Below are 25,504 nucleotides of genomic sequence, written 5' to 3' on the forward strand. Positions count from 1 at the left end.
GATTTTTTTTTCCTTTCCAGCTTTGGCATGGAGCCTCCGGTGAACATGTCATGGATGGAGTCCAGACACCGTCTCACAAACAACTCGCAGGAGCAAGCTGGGGCCCGCCAAGAGGCTCACAGCTTCCTCGTCTGCGTGGCTTTGGTGTCAAAAGAATCATTCCTAGGACATCATGCAGCGTGTGCTGTTTTATGTCCCCAGCACACACCCACAGACTCTAAATCCAGGCACTGTCTTATTTATGGCTAGGCCTGGAGAAGGACTTCCCCCAGGGACAGTGTGAACGCCAACATTTGGCAGAGTAGGAAGGAAGACTGGAGAAGGCCATGGGGATTTCTTCTTCTGCCATAAAAATATTTACAGAGCTGGTAGATTGCAGTGGGTAAGGCTGGAGACTCCAGGAGGCCTTCATTTTTAAATCCTTATGCTGACATTGTCCAACCATGCACAGTATTGTGCAAGCTATTTGACTGTGCCTCAGTTTCCCCATCAGATAAATGAGGATACTTACAGTACTAAATTTGTTGGAGTTCTTTTGAGCATTAAATAAAACTGGTCATTCATTTAACATCTATTTCTTGAGTAGTTACTATTCCCTTGGGATATTCCTCTTGGAGCGTACTGGGGGAGATTCTAATAAAAGTAACAGTAAAACAAACACCTTACACAAGTTGCTGAGCATAATAGAGAAATATTTGCTGTGATTAATTGAGGAGCTCCTATGTAACAGGCACTGTCATGGAACTTTAATTGTATTCCCTATGACATCAAATCTTCATAATATACTACAATGCAGTTATTAAAAACCTCATTCTCTTACAAATGAGGATACTGAACTCGGAAGCTTGAAGTGAGCTTGCCTTAGGTCACATAATTAGCAAATAAGGAAGTTGGATTTGGGACACAGATCCACTGAACTAAAACCCAGACCTTCAAATAGTGTGTCTCTGAATCTGCACAATCGTAGGTTGTGGACAGTTCTGGCTTAGGTGAAGCAAGGGGCTGCCCAGTGTACAGAGTGTTGTTTTCCTTGCTCAAGTTTCTAGTAGGATCGTTGGCTGGAATTTTAGTTCCTCCCTTGTCCTAACTATTTCCAATAGGTCCTTCCAGAGGTGATTTTTTTTTCATCTATCTGGAAATAAAATGGGCTAAGATTTAGCAGAGGGAAGGAAATGAGAAAAGGAAAATCTGGACCCTAACTACCTGAATGTTCATCATAGGTGTTTAATGTTCCATTTGCAGACAAGTAAAAAACCCAACCCGGTGAATAGTGAAAGACAGGAAGACGATGCTTAGCAATGCAGTTCAGGTCCCAGCAACGGGGGTTCACCTGAGCCAAGTGTGGATCAAGCCAACAGCAAAGCAACTGGTTGGAGTTGTTAGATGGGTGTGGTGGATGTGGAGGAGTGGAGCACCGTGAGATAGCAAGTGAACACGCCACTTGACTTCATGGTTAAATGGTAAAATCCCAAGTCAGCTACTGTTAGATCTTGGCATAAACAACTCTAACTAGGTAAAGTTGTTATCACTAAATTAGCGTTTATTAAAAGCCTATAATTATTATTTTTACTCGTGGGATGTGTGTGTGTCTGTGTGTGTGGTGTGTGTGTCCTCTTTTAAACCCCATTTATAAGCATCCACTTAATTCATTTTTGATCAGACTGAACAGGGGCCAAGCCTTTTTAGCTAATATTGGCATTGGCTGGGTGTCAGATGTCCAGGATTTGGAGAAACTCAAAGGACTTGCTCCTGCTCTGCTTTCTTTTTTTTTTAAAAAAAAAAACTCAACTATTTAGAGTCATCCCACAGTTAAAACTCTACTTTTAAGCTCAGCATTCCCCCAACAATTTCTCCTTTCTTTCAACTCTGATTACACTGTCCCATTTTAAGTTGCTTTGTATTTTTTCAAATTATTTCAGTTACACTAAATTTGCTTGTAGACTAGACTAGAAGTTCTTCTTAACAGAAAAGAAACTTCCTTCCTCCCTCGCTGGTGGACTTGAGATGGCTTTGAAAAATAAACACACAAAAAATAAAGGAATTAGTTTAAATGAAAAAATAAGAGAAATAAGATCAGGGTAATATTAGCATAGAAACTGTGAATTCTATCATCCTGTGCAAATTCTAGAAGTGGAGTGCAAATATGACTCAGAGGTAGCTAGCTTTCAAGGCAAGCATACATCTTCAGTTACAAAGTTTGCATTGCTCATAAGATATATTAAACTAGGAAAAGCACAGAATTTCCAGGTACTGAGGTCAGAGAGATATTTCTTCCATGAGTCTACATGAAAAGAAACTGTGACAGACTCAATGTCATCTTCAGTGATCTCAATTGCACCGGTAGGGAGTTCCCCATATGATCTTACATCAGCCTCCAACTCATGTCCCCAGCAGTATGCCAAGTCAAGGCTGTGTTGGTCAACTATTTCTGAGGGTTTTGGCAGGGGCTGGGCCCCTTCGTCTTTGGTGTCCTTTAAGGCAGGTACCACGTGACCGGACATACAAGGTTAACAAAGGAGTTTTGAGTTTGACTTTATAAGGACAATCCTCCCTGACAACTGACATCCTTATTATAAGATGTCCAGTGACTTGAAGGATTCTTTCCTCTTTAGTTTCTAAGCCTTGCAAGCTCATTATGTGTCAAACAATATACTCATCAGTTTTGTCTAAAACCTATTTCCATCCATGATCTATCCTCCACATTGTGGTCCAAGCTAGAATCCATGGTGTCCTCCTGACTAACCCCTTACGCCCTCCTCTCGTCTCTCATCCAAGACTTCTTCAGTCTCTCTTGCATCCACCTGCCCCTGGTGCCACTGTAAATTCCATAGCTCAAGTCCCCATCACTCTGTCACTTGGACAAGAGACTCCTGACTCCCTCCTTCCTATTATATGGTGCCTCCTAACCCGGCCTCACAATTGAGCCAGATAGTCTTTCTAAGCCCGCATCTGATCACACCATTCTGCTTATAAATCTTGGGTGATTTTCCCATTGCCTAAAATATAAAGTCGAAACTTAAGGCTTCTTTGGGGATCAGGAGGTAACCCTGACCCTTCAAATAAATTTACTTTGTTTTGCCTAAAATGCTCAAGTTGGTTTCTGGCATTCATCAATTTAACACAGCAATAACAAAAATAACCTTAATTCATACTTTGCTTTATAGTTTACTCATTTTTATGTGAACATAACACTTTCATTTTTAATGAGCACTTATGTAATATTGACAGTCTCTGAGAAGTCACGGGGGGCTAGGGAAAATGGGAGCAGCTAAGAGAACTAGAAGGGGCGGGGGTCTTGGGGAGAGTATTGGGAAAGAATGACAAAAAGGAATTGAAGAAAAGAGGATGGTGCAATAGGATGGAGTCATAATGTTGGAAACTGTACACAGAGAGAGGAATGGGGAGGCCTAGGAGGAGCTGGGAAGACTAGGAGGAGAAGTCTTCATGCAAGGGCATTTAGGGAGGCACTGGGGGAACTTGGAAGGAGCAGGAAGTCCTGAGAAAATAGGATAAGCGATAGAGTTGTAATATGTGACCCTGATGGCCTGTGTGCATCCCTAACATCCCAGGGGCACAGCACAGCCTGACAAAGAAGCCTGTCAGGTGGGGCAACCGGGGGGGGGACTTAATGTAAAGCAATGATGGCCTCAGAGTAGGGAGACTCACCCTTGACTGGCAGAAAGAACAATGGGGTGGCTGCTACTGTAGCTCCAGTGAGACACAAAGGATCCCTGATCAAAGATCAAGTCTCACCCACCCTAGGGGTCTCAGATTCAAGGGCTTCTTAGTGTCAGCCTTTCTGTCCCCTTCAGTCTGGATCAGACACCTGCTGGTGCCCACAGCATCACTCACTCCTTATAAAACCACTCATGACTCATACTGCTCATTGAATGCTTGCTTTCTCCTTTTTTTCATTTTTTATTTTTTGAGTCTCATGGTGTCACCCAGGCTGGAGTGCAGTGGCACAATCTTGATTCACTGCAACCTCCACCTCCTGGGTTCAGGCAATTCTCCTGCTTCAGTCTCCCGAGTAGCTGGGGTTACAGGCGTGCACCACTATGCCTGGCAAATTTTTTGTATTTTTAGTGGAGACAGCGTTTCACCATGCTGGCCAGGCTGGTCTCAAACTCCTGACCTCAAGTGATCTGCCTGCCTCGGCCTCCCAAAGTGGTGGGATTCCAGGCATGAGCCACCGTGCCCAGCCTCTTCCTTCTTTATCGCTACACTGGGAGGCCCACGAGGGGTGTGGACAGGACTGCCTTGTTCATGTGCTGTCTGCAGAGCTCCCATGGCCCCCCAAACCCAGGACAGCAGCTACTCAATAGCACATTGAATCTGTGCATGAAGAAACAAATCGAAGAGGGAGCCAATAGAAACTATTTTGAAAGAAAACCAACATGTCTATGTTAACAACTGACTTTCATTCAGCAAATGTTTATGCAGTGAGGATTAGGCATCCCACAGAGGGCTGGGCATGGGGACTGCCTTTGGTTTGTCTTTCCCCTCCCCACCCCACATAACCATGTCCAGCTTTGCTGCCTTTCCATCCACTGCTCAACCTCCATTGGGCACCTCCTTTTATCCATATTTTTCCATGAACTAGAATAGTACATGGGCAAATTTTCAACCTCATGGCCCCATCGTGCTTCACTGAACGGTATTTACCATCTTGGAGAAAATCCTTCTTTTTTCTTATATATTTAATATGAAAATATGAGATTTAATCCTTTATGTAGCAGATCTCCAGCCAACAGTTGTTGGAAATGATTATCAGCTGACAACTTAACTTCCCTCCAAGACTGTTGAGGGATCCAGGAAAGACTCAGCACTGAGCATAACTTGGGAGAAGGAGCTCAGCCTGCATTTGCGTCCTCACTTTCAAGCTGCCAGCATTTTTAATGGGAAATCAGGCCCATGTCAGAGTAGGAGGAGGAGAAGGGGACATTTTCAAACCGAGAAGATACATCTATAAGCCAGCAGACTGACCACATTATCTAAATGGCTATTTTATAGCAATATTATGCACTCAATTAAAAAAACGTTGAATGTAAAAAATGTACAAAGATAAGGCCCTCATGAGGGAGTGTAACCCTGGGAGACCTTTCTTTCCCCCTCCTAGGAGATACTTTTCTTGATTTTGAAACTGAAAATGCTACAGTCAGCACCAGCTTAATTCCACATTGCAATTAGGGTTATGCATTAAACCAGGCCTCTGAAGACGACTACCCTAAAGGAACTCAGACTAAATGAAAACCAGACATGTGGCCAGGGCAGTTGGCACCAGCCAGCAACCCAATATATAGTAACTGTATAGATTTAAAATGAAAATTAAAAGCAGTCATTACAGTTAAATTAATGTCACATTCACCAGCTGTTTATTGAAAAGGAAAAGAAAGGAAGTGATGTGGGAATTCTAGAGACTGTTTACATTACTGTGTCTGTAGCTCAAAGAAGATGGTTGAGCTATTCGCTTATTGAAGGGAAGGGCTGTCAACACACCTTTGATTTCTGGCTCAAGTTTCTGCTTTTCAGTGTCTACATTGGGACTCCTTAGTCTAGAGGCTGAATCCAAATCACCCAAGTTGCTTTTAACATCTACATGATGATACCCAGCCCCACTCTGTGAATTGCAGTGAACTAAAATGAAGGTGGGACATGGGAATCTAGATTTTTACAATTCTCTACCAGTGTTTCTAAAAGCTGCTGCCCTGGGTTGAAAACAGCTGAGTTCCCAATTTTGGTCTCCTGGTAACTCGCTCTACCTGTGAGCTTGGGGGTTCCTTCTACCAAAATCTCCTTCCCCTCTTTTTTTTCCAATGGGCCATTCCCTTCTCTCTCAACTCTCCCTGAAAGTTGGCTACTCCATCTAAATCTCCTCTGTCAACCTCCATCAGTGACTCTATCCCATTTCCATTGTATTTACCTCACAGCACTTACTATCTAAAATGATCCTGTTGCTCTTCTCAGAGATCCCTACAGCAGCAATTTAACCCAGTAGAATAAACACACTGAGAAGAAGGCCAGGACCTTCCATGCGGCATCTAGTGCCTTGCACATCGCTGGCCCTCAATAGTTGAATTTAAGAATGAACGACCATGTTGTGTCATTTTGGATAGTCTCAGGTAGTTTCCAAGCAGAGGGAAATAAGCTGTATGATCCCATTGGTCTCAAACGTTAAGCTTTCTAGCACAGATGGAGATTAGAATACCTGGGGAGAGGTGAAAACTTACCAACCTCGGAGCCCCACTTCCAGACACTGTGATTTAATTGGTCTAGGGCAGGTCTCAGGCATCAGTATTGGTTAAAAGCCCCCAGGGAGGTTTTCTTGTATAGCCAAATTTGAGAATCAGTACTCTTCTGTTTGTATAAAAGTCTATGGTTGAGACAGTTTGGGAGAAAAGCAGAGAATAAGTGTAATAGACCTCACTACTCAAACCTCAGACCAACAGGCTAGGCATTATGCTGGGAGAAACGGTACCACCCTGGCCCTCCGCAGGCCTCTCCCTGAACATCTGCATTGTGACAAGGTCCCAGGTGACTGACAAGTGTGTTAGGTTTCCAGGAGAACTACTCTCAGAGGTAAGCAAGCTAATATACCCAAAGACCAGTCATCCCTGGAGGCCCAGATAGAAAATATTTTGAGTTAGGTGTGTCACGGTTAGTAAAATTGTGGAATGCATGTAGAAGCATCTATTCCTTCTATTTGGTTAAACATAGTTTCATCCCTGGAGTTATCAGCCTCCCAGTTGCCTGTGTGTCCCCTTTATTGGCAAGGGGCCTCATGCTCTCTGCGTTCTCTCAGGAATGTCTTTCACGCTAACATGTACAAGATTGCCAAAAGCATAGGGAGTTTCCACTTTGGACAACGAGGGTTTGAGTCTTGGCCTTGTTACTTACTGGCTACAAAAACTTGAGCAAGTCCCTGACGTCCCCCCAGTCTTCGGGTTTGTCATACATAAGAAAGAAACAATAGTCCTTGCACGGCCCATCCTGCAGGGCTGCTTTGAGGATCAAATAAGATACTTTACATAAACGAAGGGGCATGTAATTATCATCACTGAGTTCGCATGACTCACAGCATTCTGACTTCATAAAAGCCTTGTTTGGAGAGGATGGAAAGGTGCAGGTGTATATGCAATTTCAAGATTGCACCAGGAAATAACCTGTTGAGAAGGCAGTGCTAGGAGAAAGCTGTGCTTTCCAAATGAATCCTATGCCTTCTAAAAGGACATCCATATGATCCACATACATTTTCTTTCTTTGCCTTAGCTACCAGGGAGCTAGCAGTTAAATTAGGAAACTCACAGTAATCATTAGATCTTCTCTATTTTCTTTACAAATGTATCTGCAATACTTTTTTCCAGAGTAAGATAAGAGTAAATCAGTGATGATGATAATACCAAGAAACATGAGTTGCAACTCTAAACATATACTCACGTAATGTTTTGGCCAGCGTTCATTTGTTTAGACCAGCACTATGTAATAAAAATAAAATGTGAGCCCTTTACATCATTTTAAATGTTTTAGTGGCCACAAATAAAAAATTAAAGTAGAAATTGATAACGTTTATTATTGCCAAAATATTACTGCTTCAAAATGTAACCAATAGAAAAAATTAGTGAGATATTTTATATTCTTTTCCAATGCTAAACCCTCAAAACTCAGTAGGTGTTTCATATTTACAGCCCTTTTCAACTGGGACTGTCCACATTTCATTTTCTCTCTAGCCACATGTGGCCAGTGATGGCCCTATTGGACAGCACAGATTAGACAATGGTGTTCAGAGGGAGAGTTGTAATTACACCTTCCGCTTATTGCAGGTATATTTTGTGCTTTATAAGCATTGTTAATTGCTTTAAGAACACTTTGAGCTAGGAGCTACCATCTTTCATTTGCAGATGAGAAAACAGCTATTCAGATAAGGAGATAATTTACCTAAAATTGAAGAGCAGAGCTGGAATCCAAACCTACATCCAGAAAACAGGGCCCGTAATCACCATTCTGTACTGTTTTGTCATGTGCTGATTTGAGAGTATTTTTAAGATTAGGGAACCTGAATGTGTAGCTCCACTGGGGACTGGCTCCCTGTCTGAACTCACAAGCAATTCCAGCCACACAATCCAGGGACTCTCTGGAAAGATGAGAGTGAAGCCTCCACCCACCACGGTGTTGGCATCTCCCCACCAAACCACCGCCTTCAACCTGTGCAGCTCAGATGAGAAGTTTGGAAGAAGCAATTATGATTTTATTGCACCCACTGTGCTGACGATTAATGCTGAGTGCGGGTGGAAAATGCACCCTCTCATTTGCTAACACGCACTATAATTATGCATGCCTCTCCAGGTACTATAATTTAGGACTTAAAAAAGCCCCATTTCGAACAAGTAGTGCTGCACTTGTAAAACATTACAGATGTGTTATCATATAAATGAGATAGCTGTGACATGATGGCGTGATAATAAATTCCCAACTTAGATTTGGAGACAAGATATGTCAAAAGCAAATCCACACTGCCACTTAATCTTCTACATAAACTGTTTATTTTTTCTGAATCCTACAATAATACATGTCAGACGGCTTTGATAGTTTCCAGATTAATGTGTTTTCCCCCTTCAGGTCATCACAAGACTACTCATTTCATTAAATTAACTCTGCGAGTTGCAAGGTGGAAACATGCTGAAAAACATAACTGTTCGCACCAAATTGGTAGCCAGCAAGATGGAATTAATAAATAAAACTGATTTCCCCCCATTTCCAGGGACGGTTGGAAATGCCGTTCGGAATTGCATCTTGATTTTCCGAGCTCCCATCGGGAATGGTGAACCCCACAATTATGTATGTGCCAGTTGCAAGATGCTCTCACCCAAAGCCATTTGTTTGATGTCTGATGGATTCCATGCCCTTCCCATGATGCCTCTGAGATGGAGTTGGGCCTCATCAGCCCACACCCTAATTTAAAAACATGGCACCTGCAAAAGCAGAGACCTCTCCATTAAAGTTTCCGTTTGCTCTTCTCCCCACAGTGAAATCCACATCCAACGGAACTTGCACTTTCATACCTGTGTGGGTTTTAGGAGCTTGAGGTTAGACATCTGACCAACTCACCACCCCACCCAAAACCCAGTTTTCAAATTTGAAAACCCTCAAAACTACCCTAACCTGCCCAATAATTTAATAAGTAGCCACACCAAGGATGTGTCAATCCAGGAAATCTATTTGACAGCATGGGAAAGGGTTCCCATAAGCCCCTGGTTTCCCAACTTGATAGAGCAGAGATCAACACAAGTTTTCTGCAAAACGTCAGATATGAAACATTTTAGACTTTGCACGTCAACCCAGTCTTCATCTTAACTGGCCGGCCCTGCCGTTGGAACGGAAAAGCTGCCACAGACATATAAACAAGGGAGCATGGCTGTGTGTGCTTGAGTAAAATGTATTTACAGACACTGAAATTTGAATTTTATATAATTTTTTATTACATGTATAGCTAAATACTTCTCATGTGTCACTAGATATTGTTATTTTAATTGTTCTATTTTTTAAATGTAGAAAGCATTCTTGTGAGCTGTACAAAAAACAGGTGATAAGTCACCTTTGGGCAACCAACTGTGGTTGACTGGCTCCTGGGATAGAGGCATTGGGTTGAGTGGCCTCACCACACATGCCTATTCCAGCACCAATACCAAAAGATGCCTTCAACCCAGAACTGCTGCTTGAGGTGCATAGAAGGCATAAGGTGTCACTTCTTCCCAAGACACTGACCTTCTGAGAGGCCAATGGGAAATGCATGCAAGAGACAGAGGCTCCCAGATTCAATCCTGAAGGAGCCACAGAGGAAATCCCAAGACCCCTGAGTGAATTTTCACTGTATAGGCAGAGCAGAAAGTGTGTGGAGTCAGAGAAGAAGGTTCTTAGAAATAACAAGTAATGCATTTACCAACACAGGGTTGAAGTATATTGCGACGAGAAAAAATTCACTGGTATTTTCTCCCATTGTATTAGTCCGTTTTTACACCACTCTAAGGAACTGTCTGAGACTGGGTAATTTATTTAAAATAAAAAAATTTGATTGACTCATAATTCTGCATGGCCGGGGAGGTCTCAGGAAACACAATCATGGCAGAAGGGGAAGCAGGCACATCTTACATGGCAACAGGTGACAGAGCATGTGTGAGCACAAGAAAAACTATATAAAACCATCAGATCTCTTGAGAATTCCCCACTATCACGAGAACAGCATGGGAGAAACTGCCCCCCATGATCCAGTCACCTCCTACCAGGTCTCTCCCTCAATATGGAGGGATTACAATTCAAGATGTGATTTGGGTGGGAACACAAAGCCTAACCATATCACCCACTGTGTTACAACAGAGCTTCAGAATCTTTCTCAACCCAGTGACCTACAGAGACACTAGGAACAGCGTGATGCAAGCACACAAAGTGTTTGCTGTTATTTTTCTTTTTCTAGATAGAGGAATACAGGATACTCGGTGGAAGGCGAGTTGGGATGCAGTTGTTTGTTCTTCAAAGGAGAACTGAGGTTAAAGGTGATAAAAGTGGTGGATGAGAAGCAGGAATTTGAGAAGGAATATTTTTTCCCTATTTTTATTCTCCAGGTCTTTCTCCCAGTGGAGAAATCACTTGGGCCACTTGTGCATCTAGAGTGTCAGACCCAAGCTAGGAAAAAGAATCATCCTTAAAAGTATTTCATCAGCACTCGAGACCTATACAGAGCTGGCGAAATTGGTCCTGGTCCTCTCCTGACTCCACAGAGACTGAAAACGTAAGTCCTAGTTTTACTTCCCAGTGGCCGCATGGAAGATGCAAATCTGACCATTGATTATAAACATATTCACCTCTCAGAGTGGAGATTTAAAAATGTCTGCTAGGGGAGCAGAAATCTGGACTTTTGTTTAAATGAACTGTGTATTGGTCGTTGTAGACCCAGTCTGCTTCAACAAATAGATATCTCAATGGCCTAACCAGGCAACCATGTTTTTTCAGTCTGGATTTTATGCAAGAGATCCTGTTTAGCTGGCTCTCCTGAGTGGCTCTCCTCCAGGTGGTGACTCAGGGATTCAGACTCTTCTCATGTGGAATCTTGGATAAGATTCTTAGACCTTCGTGATTCTAAATTTAAGTGTGCAAAGTAGTCACCTGGAGGTGACCCACCACCAGAAATTCCAATTCAGTAGATGTGGGGTAGAGCTACAAATTTGCATTTTAACAAGTTCCCAAATGATGCTGAGACTGCTGGCTCATGAACCACACTTTGAGTAGCACCTTTCTATTTGCACCTATCTATCTTTCTAGTCTGCATCCATCTGGGAGACTAAAGAAGAAGAGTTCTGAGTAGTTGCATAATACGTGTCCAGTATACCCATCATTTTCAAACTCTACTTGAAAAGTCTATCAAGCCTTGTCACTTCCACCTTAGAAATAAGTCCTGGGTCTCTATCCCCTCTGCTACTACTTTGTATTCATTCTTTCTTCTGCAAGGCGGCCAGAGGCATGTTTCTGAAGTGCAAACTTCATCTTAAACCTCTAAGACCTGAGAATGCCAGATGTGTCTTCTTTGGCAATAGGATGGGAGGTAGATCCCTTAGTGTGGTCCAGAACCCTACAATGCTGGTTTCACCACTCTCTCATTCACATCCTTCTCCCTTTCTACCCAATATTTCACTCACAACACATTCCCCAAACCCGTAGACCTCTGAAAGCACTTGCTACTTTTGCCCTCATTTCTTTCTCTTACCTGGCAAGCTATCTGCCTCGTAGAGTCTTAGTCTTCGTCTAAATCTAAACCCAAACAAATATAAACGGCTGGTGTACATTATACACTCAGGAGAAGACCAATTAAAATATGAGACCCATGCATTCTATTAAAAAAATCATTAAATTTTTTTCACCTATGAGATGGGGAAAATGTAATATGTGTTGGCAAGGGTATGGAAACACTGGCATTACTATACTCAACTGGTGAAAAGATATGTGTATAAACAGCTACTTGGGGTGGAGGTAAGGAGGAAAGTTGTTGTATACTTAATGACTCAACAAATGCAGATTCTTATATCTCATGCATTGAACACTTATTTACCAGGAGACAGGAGCAAGATGTTTAGTGCTTTTTCTAGTATGAACAATCAAAATTATATAAATGTCATCAGTAGGAGAACAGCTATACAAATTATGGACCCACTGTCAATGAACTACTCTGCAGGAGATGACAAGACAGGCAATTTATTATGTAGTCACCTGGAGAGCCTCTGGGCATGTTGGCGAGAAACAGAATGCAAGTTCAATGCTGATAGATACAATAATGATACAATTTATGTAAACATTCACACACACGCACACACACACACACACACGCAACATACCATTAGGATTTTTTAAAACAATAGACTCAAAGATTCACATCAAACTAATAACCGTGTTACCTATGGGGTTAGGGATTGAGCTAGAATGGTCCTAGGGGGTCTTTAGGTTTATCTGTATACGTTTAATTTTTTTACCAGTGACATTTAATTGGTGTAATTGGTGTAATTAAAATTTAATATATATTTTTAAAAAGCTCAACTGTCTCTGAAGCTGTCTCTAAGTCCCACTGGCAGAATCCATGCCTCTGTCATCTGTATGCTTTTGATTTATCTGGATGTTCCACCTTGCAATTCCCTGTTTTCTTACCTGTCTCTTTTACTTGACCTTGAGCTCACTGGGGGCTGTGGCATTTTCTGCCTACTTTTGTCACTTTGTAACCTGGTGCTTAGTACACAGAAGGTGTTTAGCATGTGTGAATCACACAGAGGGTCTCACCAGGAACCCCTGGCTGGATCTAAGGTTACACCATGAGCCCCCCAGATGATAGCCGTCTCTGTAGAGGTATTTTATACAGTCTGAGCAGAGGGCTGTCACAAAGTAGGTCACTCAGTTAACCCACAGCAGCAAGGCTGATATTCAGCCTGTTAAGACCAACACAGTTGTTCCCCTTGCTAAAATATTTAAATACTTCTGTGCAGGTGAAAGGGGTCTCTGTGTCCCATCCCTCTGCTGATATGGCTTCTGCCAGGTAGGCAATCCAGCAACTAAAGAGTTAAGACCTGGCCCAGCAGGGGGCATCCAAAACCTTACTTCAGAGCCGTGCTCTTGGTGGTGACCCTTCTCACTGTTTGCCATGTGTTGTGAGGGTCACCCTGAGCAGTACTAATAGGCAACAACATTATTAACTTCTTTGTACCCGGGTGTTACCTCACTGAATCCTCATCATGCTATGGAAGACTGAGGACCACAGTCATCACTCGTGAACCAGGGTGCTCCAGGGCAGAGCTGGGACTCAATCCAAGTTCTGTCTAAACCTAGAGCCCCTATCTTGCCATGAGCTCTGCTGCCATTGGTAAAAGCCTTTGGCCCCGGGACCACCTTGATTGGAACCACAGATTTGCCATGTCAGCACATGACACTCCAGCCCTGCAAGAAAACACTCCTCCGCCCAGTCACCTTTGGTCTCTGCCTCACTCAGCCACATGCTGTCTTCCCACGTGAGCCCAGCCTGCCCCCTTCCCTCCATAAGAGTCTGTTCTTTCTTGCAGACCCATTCCTTCCCATCCCAAGGGTTCGCTGTATCCCCATGCGCACAAGGAGACCGCTGGTTGCACAGTTCTGTGTAACAAGTTAAGCAAAAATCCCTTAGGATGTTGCAGAGCCTCTGGAGTACTTAATGAGACGATGCATCTGCCCACTCCAGGGACTTGAAAGTTCAGGTGTTTCTCCTTTCCTGCCGTTTCGTGTACACAACGTGGGAATGAAGGAAAACAGATAAATGTGATTTATCCACAAGACACTTTAATCAAATTCTACAAGAAGGAAAAGGAAAAGGTTTATTAATGTAGCCAGCATCCGAGAAATGACAAGTGACATTTGTAATCGAAACTAAATGCTTCAGGATTCTGAGTGTGCTGGGGAAGGCAGCTTTGGGGGTGACAGGCATTGGTTAGGACAGTGCAGCGTGCCAGTCTGGGAGAACAGATTTCCGCTTTTGTATCAGCCCATGGCCTAGACAGGAGGTGCCTCACGTTCCCCTTAATCACGCATCAGGCTGAGTGACATTTGAAATGGTAATAATTTCCCTACGAATTGCAGCTGCCCCTCTTCGCGCATTCCCCATCAGATCGCCTTTACCCACAGCAAGCAGCAGCTGAATTTAATGCAAAAACCATCAGCAACAGGGCTGCAATTAATCCAGGAGGGAAATGAATATTTCTCTGTTGAAGAATACATTTGAGGGAAAAAAAAAATCACCTAGGAGATGCTTTTTTTTTTTTCCCAAAAGGAAGGTATTAGTTTGGAATCCCTATAGAAACACGTTTGTATGTTTTTCTGCCAGATAAGCAAGAGTCTTTTCCTCCCAACCAACCTGCACCCCAGCCCCCAAATCCTGATTATTCTCCATTGTAGTGGCTTAAAAACAAATCTACATCTGAATCCCAACTCAGACCATTTGAATTTGATGGAGAGGAGTGGGATGCAGTGGACATTGACACTTTTTTTTTTCTCAAGTATTCCATTCAGTAAGAATGAAAATAATAATCTCGGTAGATCTGTGCGGCGTCTTAGCAACATCTCCACAAATTTCCTAGCAATGTCGGAGATTTTAAACTTTCTATTTGAACCCCACACATGTGACATTTGCTGAAAAGAAAATCCTCCTCTTTTAACTAGTGTTTAATATCTTAACTTCCTGTCTTGGAACTCTGTTTCATGGATTTGCAATGTTGTCTACTTGCTTATTTTTATTATTTCCCCATCTCCAGCTGCAAACTCCTCCTTGAGAGATTGAACTTGATGTTGTTTGCTGTCACTCAGAGTCTAAGAAGGAGAATGACAGGAATAGCCAAGTAGAACAAGGGGACTCTAAAGAATCACTGGGCCAAGAAAGGGAAAAGGAAATACAGGGGAATGTAACTCACTCAGAGGCAGAAGGGGTGAGGAATTAGTAGATGGAGCAGAAAACAGTGCAAAAGCATCTCTGCCAATCGAATGATGTGTACAAAATGAGAGTGCCTGCCACTCAAAGAATGGTCTGGGGACCTGCAGCAGCAGGGTCTGGAAGCTTGCTAGAAATGCAGAGTCTTGGGCCCCATTCCAGGCCTACTGAATGAATCTGCATTTGCAATCTGCAGGCTACATTTTCACAGGATCCCCAGTGATACTTACACATGGTGAAGCTTGTAAAACAGCTGGCTGGGGCCTCTAGCACACCAGTGAGTAGTCCATAAGAGGTAGGCAGGACATGCACCGCAAAGGGGACTAAAGCCTTTTTCTTCCCTTCTCTTACTTTCCTTGACAGCTGGCTACAAATACATAGATGGACTTTGCAAGTCACTCGGCTGCTTCCGGGTCATTATAATGATTTCCGAAGATCCACCATAGCTTTGTCTATTGAGTTTCTTTTTCTCCACCAAATGTTAGTTGAATTGATGAAGAGGCACAGCTGTCATGGTAGACAGTATGGCTTCTGTCTCTGGGGGAGGGTGCTTACAAGTCAAAAATCAAGCATCGTAAAGGGGGTACTCATTGATGGGCTTAATTTCAATTCCTTGCCAACCCATTTCATGGGGATGTAAGGATTGTGAAAAGAATTAATATATATCAGTGACTACTTTGTCTCAGGTTAGACATTTTATATACATTTTCTTGAAACTTCAAAATAGCAATGCAATGTAGATTCAGCCGCTCCATTTTACAAATGAGAAAACAGAGGCTCAGAGAGGCTAGGTGACCTCACCAAGGTCACATCGGTAAACAGCAGGCTGGGATCTGAACCAGGTGACCTCCTGTCTCTTTGCCAGTACCTTACCACCACATCTATCAACCCCTGCCATTTAAAAAAAAAAATCAGGCTTTAAAGTGTACAAAAAGATAGTGTTGTTTCAGTGGCAAAGAAAGCTTGTGAATGTTAACAAGATCTTTATCCTCTGTGTTAATAGATTATTAAACAAGGTTAATATTACTGTGATAGGGAAAAGAGAGCATCCACCAGAATGCCCCCAGAGGCCATGTGTAGACAATGCCAAAACATCAGGGTGGAAAGAGAGAATGCTGCTTGGCTTCTGCCTGTTTTGCGTAACTGATGCCAAACATGTGGATAGAGGGATGGGGCGCAGCCCAGCAAGGAGGGTGTGTGGTACAGGCTGAGTGGCAGCCCATCAGTGATGCTGAGTATATGGGAGTCTTTTCTAGGAGAATGTGGCATCATTGAATCGTTGGATCAGAACTTCAGGGTCCTTTTCATTCTGGGGTGTACTGGACATGATGAATTGTGATCCTTTTGAATTCTCTTTTGCATTGCTCACTACTTATCACAAGAAGGTTACAAAGCTGAGCAGCTGATAGAGGATGTAACTGAAGGAAGACAGAGGAATTGATTAAACAGCTCTGCCTGTCCCAGTTAGCTCAGAGCCAACCATCAGTCGAGGGGTGTTAGGGAGTGAAGTCTCAGCCTTGTACCAACAGCATGGAGCTTGAGTCAGGAAGCCCCAGCTAACATCCAGCTCAACCACTCACCAGCTCTGTGATCCTAGGCGAGTTCTGCACTTCTCTAGGTTTTCACATCATACCTTGCAAGTCTGGAATCAAGGTTTTTTGTTTGTTTCTGTTTTACTTTGTATTGTTTGTGGCAGGAGTGACTTTTAGGCCTCAGTTTCTACATCTGTGAATTGAGGATACTATTACCTATTTTGTAATGGTCTGTCTTGTCGGCGCTAAAGAAAAGTGATTAGCACTAAATACGATGCAAAATACGGGATTCAAAGTAGGTAGCTGTTAGTACCATTGGACCATTTCTTTTTAAAATGATAACCCTTCACACTAAATCTGAAGAATGCATAATGTAAGGAGCATCCACAGCCGCCACGGACAATAGTTCTTTAATGAAAGTTGCAGAAAAGAGAGATCTGTGATCTTTGTTGTTGCTGTTAACTGATATTCTTTCTCATCAAATCCAAGAGCCTGCTAATTTTTTTTTAAATGTGTTTGTGAAGGCAATTCGACCAGAAGCTGAGCTGGCATAATCCCAATATGTTGACTTGCTTGGATCTTCCCAAATAAGCAATGCTCAGGGTGTCTAGGTCAGTATTTGAAGGTAGCGAAAATGCAGATTCGTACGTCCTAGTGAGCCATTCTTTGAAAGGAGCACAGAAATCTAAATTTTTATTTTCTTTTGAGACAGAGTCTTGTTCTTGTTGCCCAGGCTAAGTGCAGTGGTGCGATCTGGGCTCACTGCAACCTCCGCCTCCTGGTTTCAAGCGATTCTCCTGCCTCGGCCTCCTGAGTAGCTGGGATTACAGGTGCCCGCCACCACACCCAGCTAATTTTTGTAGTTTTAGTAGAGACGGGGTTTCACCATGTTGGTCAGGCTGGTATCGAACTCCTGACCTCAAGTGATCCACCCTCCTCGTCCTCCCAGAGTGGTGGGATTACAATAGGCTTGAGCCACCACACGCAGCCAAAATCTAAATTTTTAAGAAGTCCTCCAGGTGCTTCCCCAGAACATTGAAGTTTGATACATACAAATCTAAATCAGAATTTCCAAAAGGGTATACATATAATGATTGAATAGGGTGTACAAAGAAAATATCAACATTTCCATTTAAAGTTATTTTCATTTATTCTATTTTTTAATTCTATTTTTCACATGTTTTATAATGGCTATATTACTGTAATCAATATGTCATTTATAAACACACATATATGTATATACACACACACGCAATGTCTACTTACATGTACACACACACACATACACATATGCACTCACATATTCTGAACAGTCTGCACAGTACCGTTCTAGAATACTGAATCTTTAGGGAGTACATCTCTTAGCACGCCTCTCTGGAATTTGTCTCAGCTCAAGTTTTGCCACCACACATTCAATTTTAAGTGCCGTTTTTTACTTTCTTCCAGCTATGCAAGATGAGAATCAAGCATTTCTTCACATTGTTTTGGAGAGCAATACCAAATCCTACAGGACAGAAAGCTCCATGGAGGGCCTGAAGTCTAGGTGTTTTGCATCTTTGGCTGAAAAGAAAGCCCCATGCTAGAGGGACCAGGAGTAGGTGGCACCGGGGAAGGCTGCTACTGATTTTATTTTTAAAGGCTGATGTATATTCTCATTCATACGGAGAATTCATATGGAGAACCACATGTCCTCTGTCTAACGATGGGCTACGTCAAATGAGGGCCAAAATTTCTCCAACACCTCCTTCTCTGTATAAATTCATATGTGCAAGCAAGCTACTAACCTCATCAATTCCTTTATTCAGCAAACATTCATGGATGATCTAGTGGATCTGTTATTGTTCTTAGCACTGGGGCTCAGTAGTGAGCAAAGAAGGCAAGGACCTGGCACTCATGACCTTACTTTCTTGTGGGGAAGCCAATAAACAAAGTGAGCTAATACATAAATAAGAATATTGTCAGTTCAAGTGAAGATTAGGCAGAGGACTGAAATAAGATGATGGTACAGGGAGAAACTGGGGGAGATCACTCAGACAGTGCTGTAAGGGGGAGCTTCTCTAACAGGGCGAGTTCTCAACATTTTAATTCCCATGCATTCCTCCTCTGGAAGTTACCAGAAGATATGTGTTACAAAACATCATGGGGGAAGGGGTAGATCAAGAAGAGAGCATGGGACTCAGGAAAAAACGGACTCAGCACAAGAGAGGGAAGGGCACCCAGAATGGTGGTGACAGGAGATCCCCAGACCCCAGCTATGAGCCTCCAATCCAGATTGGAGCAGGTGGGAAGGCTCAAGAGGGCCATTTTGAAGAAGATAGCATTGACAAAACATCCTAGTTTTGAGATTTACACCAATGGCAGGATTAGGGAAAGAATAAGTATATGTCAAGAACTATGCAAAAAGTAGTAATAATAATGACAGCAATGGCAACAAAAATTTTTGGCTTCCAAAGAAACAAATCTATAAATTTTTTAAAAAGGATCATTATACTGTATACAACATGACTCAGCTATGAATAAAATTTACACAGTTATTACAATGCAAATATCAAGTACCCAGCTTAGTAGCAGAACAGAATAAGCATATCGGGAGGGTAGGGTTCAAGCTATACATAGAGAAACTAATGGTGAAAGCTTGATTTTTCTTCTTGCATAGCTTGAAAATGTAGAAAAGAGACAACGTTTAAAACTAAACATGTGGTGCCCAGAACTGGACTCCTGAAGTGAATGGCCATGAGACCAAGACCCCTCTGTTTTGAATGTAGTCATTAAAGCAGCCATTAATTGGCATAAGTATGAGTCACCATTTCATTTCAATATCCCTAAATCCCATGCTTATATAATTGCTACTTTCTAACCGAACTGTGCTTTAAAAATGCATTGTATGCATGAATCAAAATATCACATGCACCCTGTAAATATGTGCAATTATTACGTATCAAAAAATACGTCAGACCATGCTACATAATATGTCCACTAAGAAGCTTGAAAGCACAGTGACTACCTTTTGGCAAATAAAATTAAATTTGTACTGCTTTCCATTTAATGTCCCACTATCCTTCTGTCCATGGCCACATGACCAGCTTTCCTTCTGTTTTTAAAAGTTTGGAGAGTTTGCCTGAGACACCACAACATCTTAATACTTAGCCCTCCACTCTCTTCCTCTAGAGAGCGGAACTGAGGGTTCATTCTCAAAAACAGAGAAAGCTTACTAGCACAGGAACCTATCCTGGCTTAAAAAAATAAATGTTTGAATCACAAGCGTTTCCATGTAGTGCAAGCAATAACATTAGCTAGGCCCATCTTTTAATTACAGGGTTTGGCCATGCAAATATTCACAGACACTTTTGGTAAGGCAGTGGAGTTTTATTTAAATGCGTAATATTAAGAGCTCTACTACAATTGCTGATCAGTGCTGCTTTTTTCTTATTTATTGCCTTTCCTTCTCTCATGTTCTGGCCTTGCCCCAACAATAAAATCCCACTTAGCACTTATTTTTTTCAAAAAAACATCATTTTTCACCATCATAGGAGTGAAGATGAAAAGAGCTTTCTTCCTTCCTTCCTTCTTTTTTAAGAGACTAAGGTTCTTCTCTCCTCCCAAATATTTAATCATAATTATATTAAGAAACATTTATAAAAAGTTAAGTAATAAAATTAAATAGGTTGGAGAAAAACAGAGGAGTAGACATCAAGGATTAAGTGTAGTAATATAAAGAATAGATTATATTTAATGAAAATTTCCTCAGTGTTCAACATTTTTATTATACTTAATAGTGCTGGGCTTCATTTTTGTCTCCAGTAATTGTGTGTCCATAATGAATGGCCATTCTTATTCCCCCATTGAGCCCTGACAGAAATTAATAAACCTAATTCTGTAGGTTTAAGTTTAATTTTGTTGAAATATATAAAGTGGTTACATATTCACTTAGCAGCAAACCAAAATGCAGTGGCCTCAAGCTGCTCAGCAACTTGATAGGGAGTAAATTGTTTTTTGAATATTTCTCCCACTCCTCTTGCTCCTTCCCTTTCTGATTTTAGCCAGGAGGTTTGTTTGTGATATGTCCAGCTACAGAGGACATGCATGGCCACAGAGGTGGAACAGTCAGTGGCCAGGGTGAACATTGTAAAATGTACAATTATATGATCTAGTCCTCTTCCAAGAACAGCTGTTAATGATTGCTAAACACTCTCTTGTTGGTTTACAGTTTGATCAAAAAAGTATATAATAAACGTGGGGGGGGATGGGCATCTTACAAGCTAGCAGTTCTCCGGTAATAAATAATGTCCACAGCCCAGTTGCCAGAGCTCAGAAAGAATGCAACCTCCCCTTCAAGGCTTCAAGCACCCTAGGGGCGCTTCCATGGGTATTTAGTCTTGGGGAATCTGAAGAAATTTAAAGGAGTTATTTCACATCTTTATATATCCCACATAAAGGAACAGGATCACATCTGACTGGTCCACTCATTTGTAATTGACTATAAATATCTTCTCAGAGAAAAGTCAGCTCCATCTGGTGATCATTCCTCCCTCCATCTCTCTATCTTTTCCTCCCTCCCCCTCTTTCTCTACTTTCCTCTGTATCTCCCTCAATGTCTCCCTCCATCTCTCCATTCATTCATTCGTTCAACAAATATCTGACTCTATCACAGGTTATCAGTAGAGACAAAATGAATAACATAAAAACAATATGATCTCAATCCTTATGGAGTTCATTGTTATGTTCTTTTTTTAAAAAAATGGGTAACTCACAAATCAACAGCAATATAATGATTCCAAGAGTTATGTGGTAAATAAGACATATAATAGAAGGATAATTGAGATGCATAAACAGGTCAAAAACTGTAGCAGAGCTGATATCAGAGAGAAAGAAAGCACTAAGGAGGAAGAGGTCTGAGGGGGAGGGGGGGATTCAGGCACAGGGGCCCTGCCCATGAGGAAGCATGACAAACCTGAGGGTAAAAGGGAGAAGCAATAAAAACTGAGGCTCAGAGATAGTGAGGGCATAGAGAAGAAGGGGCCCCACATATCACCTCAAGGACTTTAGAGTTTATCCCAAGAACAGCAGGGACCATCAAAGGAGGCCACCAAAAAACTCTAAGGGAGCTAAATACTTGCTCAGAGCTGCTGTTATGGGACATGAAGTGTTAGGAAGAGAATGGCCATAAGAAAGCTATTTTTTATATCATCATTTGTTTTAAAACTGAGAGAATGAATAACCAGGAAATTTAGTCAAAGCTTGAACACAGAGTCAAGTACGCTGACTTCAATTCCCTTACCCCTACACCTATACTAGCTTATTTCCCTGGAATCTTTATCAGTCCTATTGAGCAACCTCAGTGATGATTGTTCAATGTAGCAGGCATGTGAATTCTTTTCTAGGGTCATATAGTTTATACCTACTGAATGCTTTCTAGTAATGTCTTCAAAACATTTTACCAATAGACTGAAAGGAGGACATAATGAGGACTGCTCTGGACACATCATACCATGATAATCCCATTTCACAGATTAGCTATGTAGAGGTAGATGTCAGGGATTTGTAGCCTCATATCCTCCATCTGATCTTCATTTATTATTTCCAACTCTTAATTGTAACTTTATGTGCAGTAGATTACATGGAGTCCTCAACAAGTACCAAAAGCAACCACACTGAGATTCAAAAAACTACATTTCTACTCCCAACCCTTGCCTCAAACAACCATGAAATCCTGGACATTTCCTTTAATGCGGATCCAGTCTCCAGTCAGCTGGTTCTAAGGTCTGGCAATTCCAGCTCCTGAGTTTGAGAATGAGGAGTTGGCCCAGTATAGAGGCCCTAGTTTCTGTCTAACAACAAGGTTCTGTCCTTCTGATCACTGAAACCTGACAGGGCTATGCTTGAACCATGTAATCCTAGCAGCCATGAGAAAAGCAACCTACAAGAGAGTGCCTTGGAGCCAGATTTATTCAGCTGCAATTCCAGTTGCTGTGTGACTCGTCCATATTAATTAACTTTGTTGGGCCTCAGTTTCTTTGTTAAGTGGAAATCACTTACCTGTTTGGCTATGGATACTAGGTTGCTATGGATTTTAGAGAAAATGTACAAACACATGTGGCTTTATCCTTAATTTGAGCAGAAACTCAACACTATATTCTCTCTTCTTTCCTTCATCCTTTTACTCTTCCTTTCTCCTGTTCTTTTTTGCTCTCCTTCCTTTCTTTGCATTCGTTTCTTATATTTCTGCATCTCCTTCCTTGTAGGAAATAATTGCAGCAGTTCTTGAGAGGTCACCCCCATACTCTCCTTTATGGGGCATTCTGTTACTCTATTTTATGAATTCCATTTCTTTGTCGAAATAAAACAGGAGTATCAGATCACAGGTATAATTCCAATAGCAGGTGCAGCTGAGAGCCTTCTCTATCATGATACCTCCAGGATTCTGTATTGATCTGATTCTACTTTGAGAATGCAGTTAGAAGGGGGAATTTTGTGGGCATGAAGAGAGCTCCTGAATGACACCTACAAAAATAGAAGGAAAAGAGTGTGACCCGTGCAGTGAAGGGACACAAAGGCAAGGACACCCTGGGCTCTGAGACCCACCAGGATTTATCTCTGGTCAAGCTGAATCAAGAACACCGGAATCTTCTTATAGCCCAACAGATTTAAGCTGCTACTGTGCTTTCCAAAGTTATAAGTTAAAGTACATGGAGTTTGTTTGTTGGGGAAACGTGCCGTTGATAAGAACAGATTATCCTGAGAGTATTCCACTGTCCCCGCCCTCCCTCACTCCTCCCTGAACCCTGGCCTCTCCCCCGGGACCCTGTCACTGCCAAGCCACAAGCTCATTGCTCACACACACACTGCTTTGCCTTTTGAACCACCTGCTCCCCATATACACATGGCAATGAAAGACCATCTTCTGATAAGCAGAGCAATTAACAGCCTGGTTATCAGTGACTATCAGTTCCCTTCTTTCCTATCAACACCCTAAAACAAATCTAAGATTCCAGAAGTCAGCAGCCCCTCTTCCTGAGTGGAGGGCAGTCATTGTAATGAGTGATTGAATTTGGCATCCACCCTTGTCAGCGAGACTTTTTTTTCCCTAGAAGTTTGTGAAGTAAAACATCTAGAAAATGCTTTTGTTTGTGGGTTTGGACTAGAGTGGCTCTTACCTGTTTAGGCACAGAGAGCCTTGGGTATTGCTTCTGCCTAGGAAAAGCATCCCTACGATGATAAAAGCCGAGGAATTAATAGTAAACTGCCAACATTCCCCAAAAAACCGGTGTGTATACATGTGAGATAGAATGTTATAAATGAAGATACTTAAGCAGACCATCCTTTATATCTAATCTTCAATCTATTTCATCCATTCATCTAACCATCCATCCATCCATTCATTTACCCATCCTTTCATCTATCCACCTGTCTATCTTTCCATTTATCCATCAATCCATTTTATCCATATTTCCACCCATCCATTCACTCACTCATCATTCCATCCATTCATTTCTCCATCCATTCATCTATCCATCTTTCCATCCCTGACCTCCTCATCCATTCATTCACCCATCCATTAGCCTATCCTTCCATTTTATTCATCCTTCCATCCATATATTTACCCATCCATCATTCCATCCATCCATTCACCTCTTCATCCATCCACCCATCCATCCACAGATATTTATTTAGTACTCTAACATTTTAGGCTCTCTGCTAGTACTTTGGAATTCCATAATGAACCAGGTAGACACAGTTTCTGCCACATTAAGTGCTCAATCGTAGAGGGAAATATAAATAATTAAACAATGTACAGTACAATGTAATTAAGTATTGAGATGGGAGTTCAAGGTGCAGGGAGAGAACATCCAACAGATACATAGCTCTGGTTTACAGTCATCGCTTGCAGTCTCTCTGAGGAAACTCTTCCTGGGAAGGAGGAACCAACCCTGTAAGATAATTAGATCTAGTTAGTCAGGTGCAGGGAAGCTGGAAAAAAACAAGGGCTTTAACATTAATTGAATATCTGTTTCATGCCAGATACCAGGTTTGTCACATTACAGATAGTGCTTCACTTCATTTTCACAGCAACTAGAGAAAACTAGAGAAAACAGAGGCTCTGCACAGTAAAGTTGCTTTCCCAAGTGCTCAGAACAAGAGACATACTATATGAATGGCCCAGGTTTTCTCTTGTTCCCATGTCTTGACTCTTTGGCTTCTTCCATGAATTCCCCTCCACCACACCTCCCTTGGATTATCAGGGAGTTGGAAAATTCCTGGAGACTTTTGACACAGTCTCCAACCCAGAAAGATAAACTGTGTGGGCTCTGGGTTCAAACAAGCCTAGATTTCAATTCCTTTTTGACATCTACTAGGAGCATGACTTTAGGCAACTTATTTAACCTCTCTAAGCCTTAATGTTCTCATCTGTAAAATGGGGATAATAATAGTACATACTTCAGTGCTTTATAAAAAAATAAAAAGTGCAAAGTTAGCAGAGTATCTCATCCCATAATAGTTCATTGCATGTTTTTATATTGTTCTTTTCATTACCTCCACAGAAGTAGGCTTGTGTTATAGAAGAAAACATGATGAGATGCAACGCAGAGGAGAAAATCCTCAATGCTTTAAATAAAGAGAACTTGTGCATTCTTGTCCATCAACTAGAGGGAAGCGTTGAACCCTATGGTATACCCCATCCTCACGCCAACCCTAACTAACAGGTCTCAGTATATTTTTCCAGGCTCGACTATCAGTTAACTCAGACATCTGAGGCTCAAGGGCAGCCTCCTGGGGTAACTCTGAGTTCTAAGCCTCTTCCAGCCCTTTTGGTCCCTCAAGAAAGGAGGTACTGCCTGAGAGCCCCCCATCCTCCAGAATTACCCAGTCTGAGAGTAGAAGTTTATGGGCTCCTGAATGTCACCACTGTCCTGCCATTATTGAGTGCACCCTCACCTTGGAATGCGCTTAGGGTGAGGGCAGAGGGTGATGGAGGCTACTTCACATACAT

General features: G+C 42.0%; 1 long non-coding RNA gene across 2 annotated transcripts in view; it reads right to left on the reverse strand.

Moving 5' to 3' along the window:
- Positions 1–17,411: 17,411 nt before the first annotated feature.
- The window catches only part of LOC139359925 (uncharacterized), a 55,939-nt gene continuing 47,846 nt past the window's right edge, over positions 17,412–25,504 (reverse strand). For both annotated transcript variants that reach the window (XR_011616602.1, XR_011616603.1), the window contains exons 4-5: positions 23,670–24,443; positions 17,412–23,016 (exon numbers count right to left, since the gene is read on the reverse strand). This is a non-coding gene — a long non-coding RNA (uncharacterized lncRNA). The remainder of the gene's footprint in view (positions 23,017–23,669; positions 24,444–25,504) is intronic.

This window comes from Macaca nemestrina, chromosome 18, assembly GCF_043159975.1.
Source record: "Macaca nemestrina isolate mMacNem1 chromosome 18, mMacNem.hap1, whole genome shotgun sequence".
In the NCBI taxonomy this organism is placed as follows: Eukaryota; Metazoa; Chordata; class Mammalia; order Primates; family Cercopithecidae; genus Macaca; species Macaca nemestrina.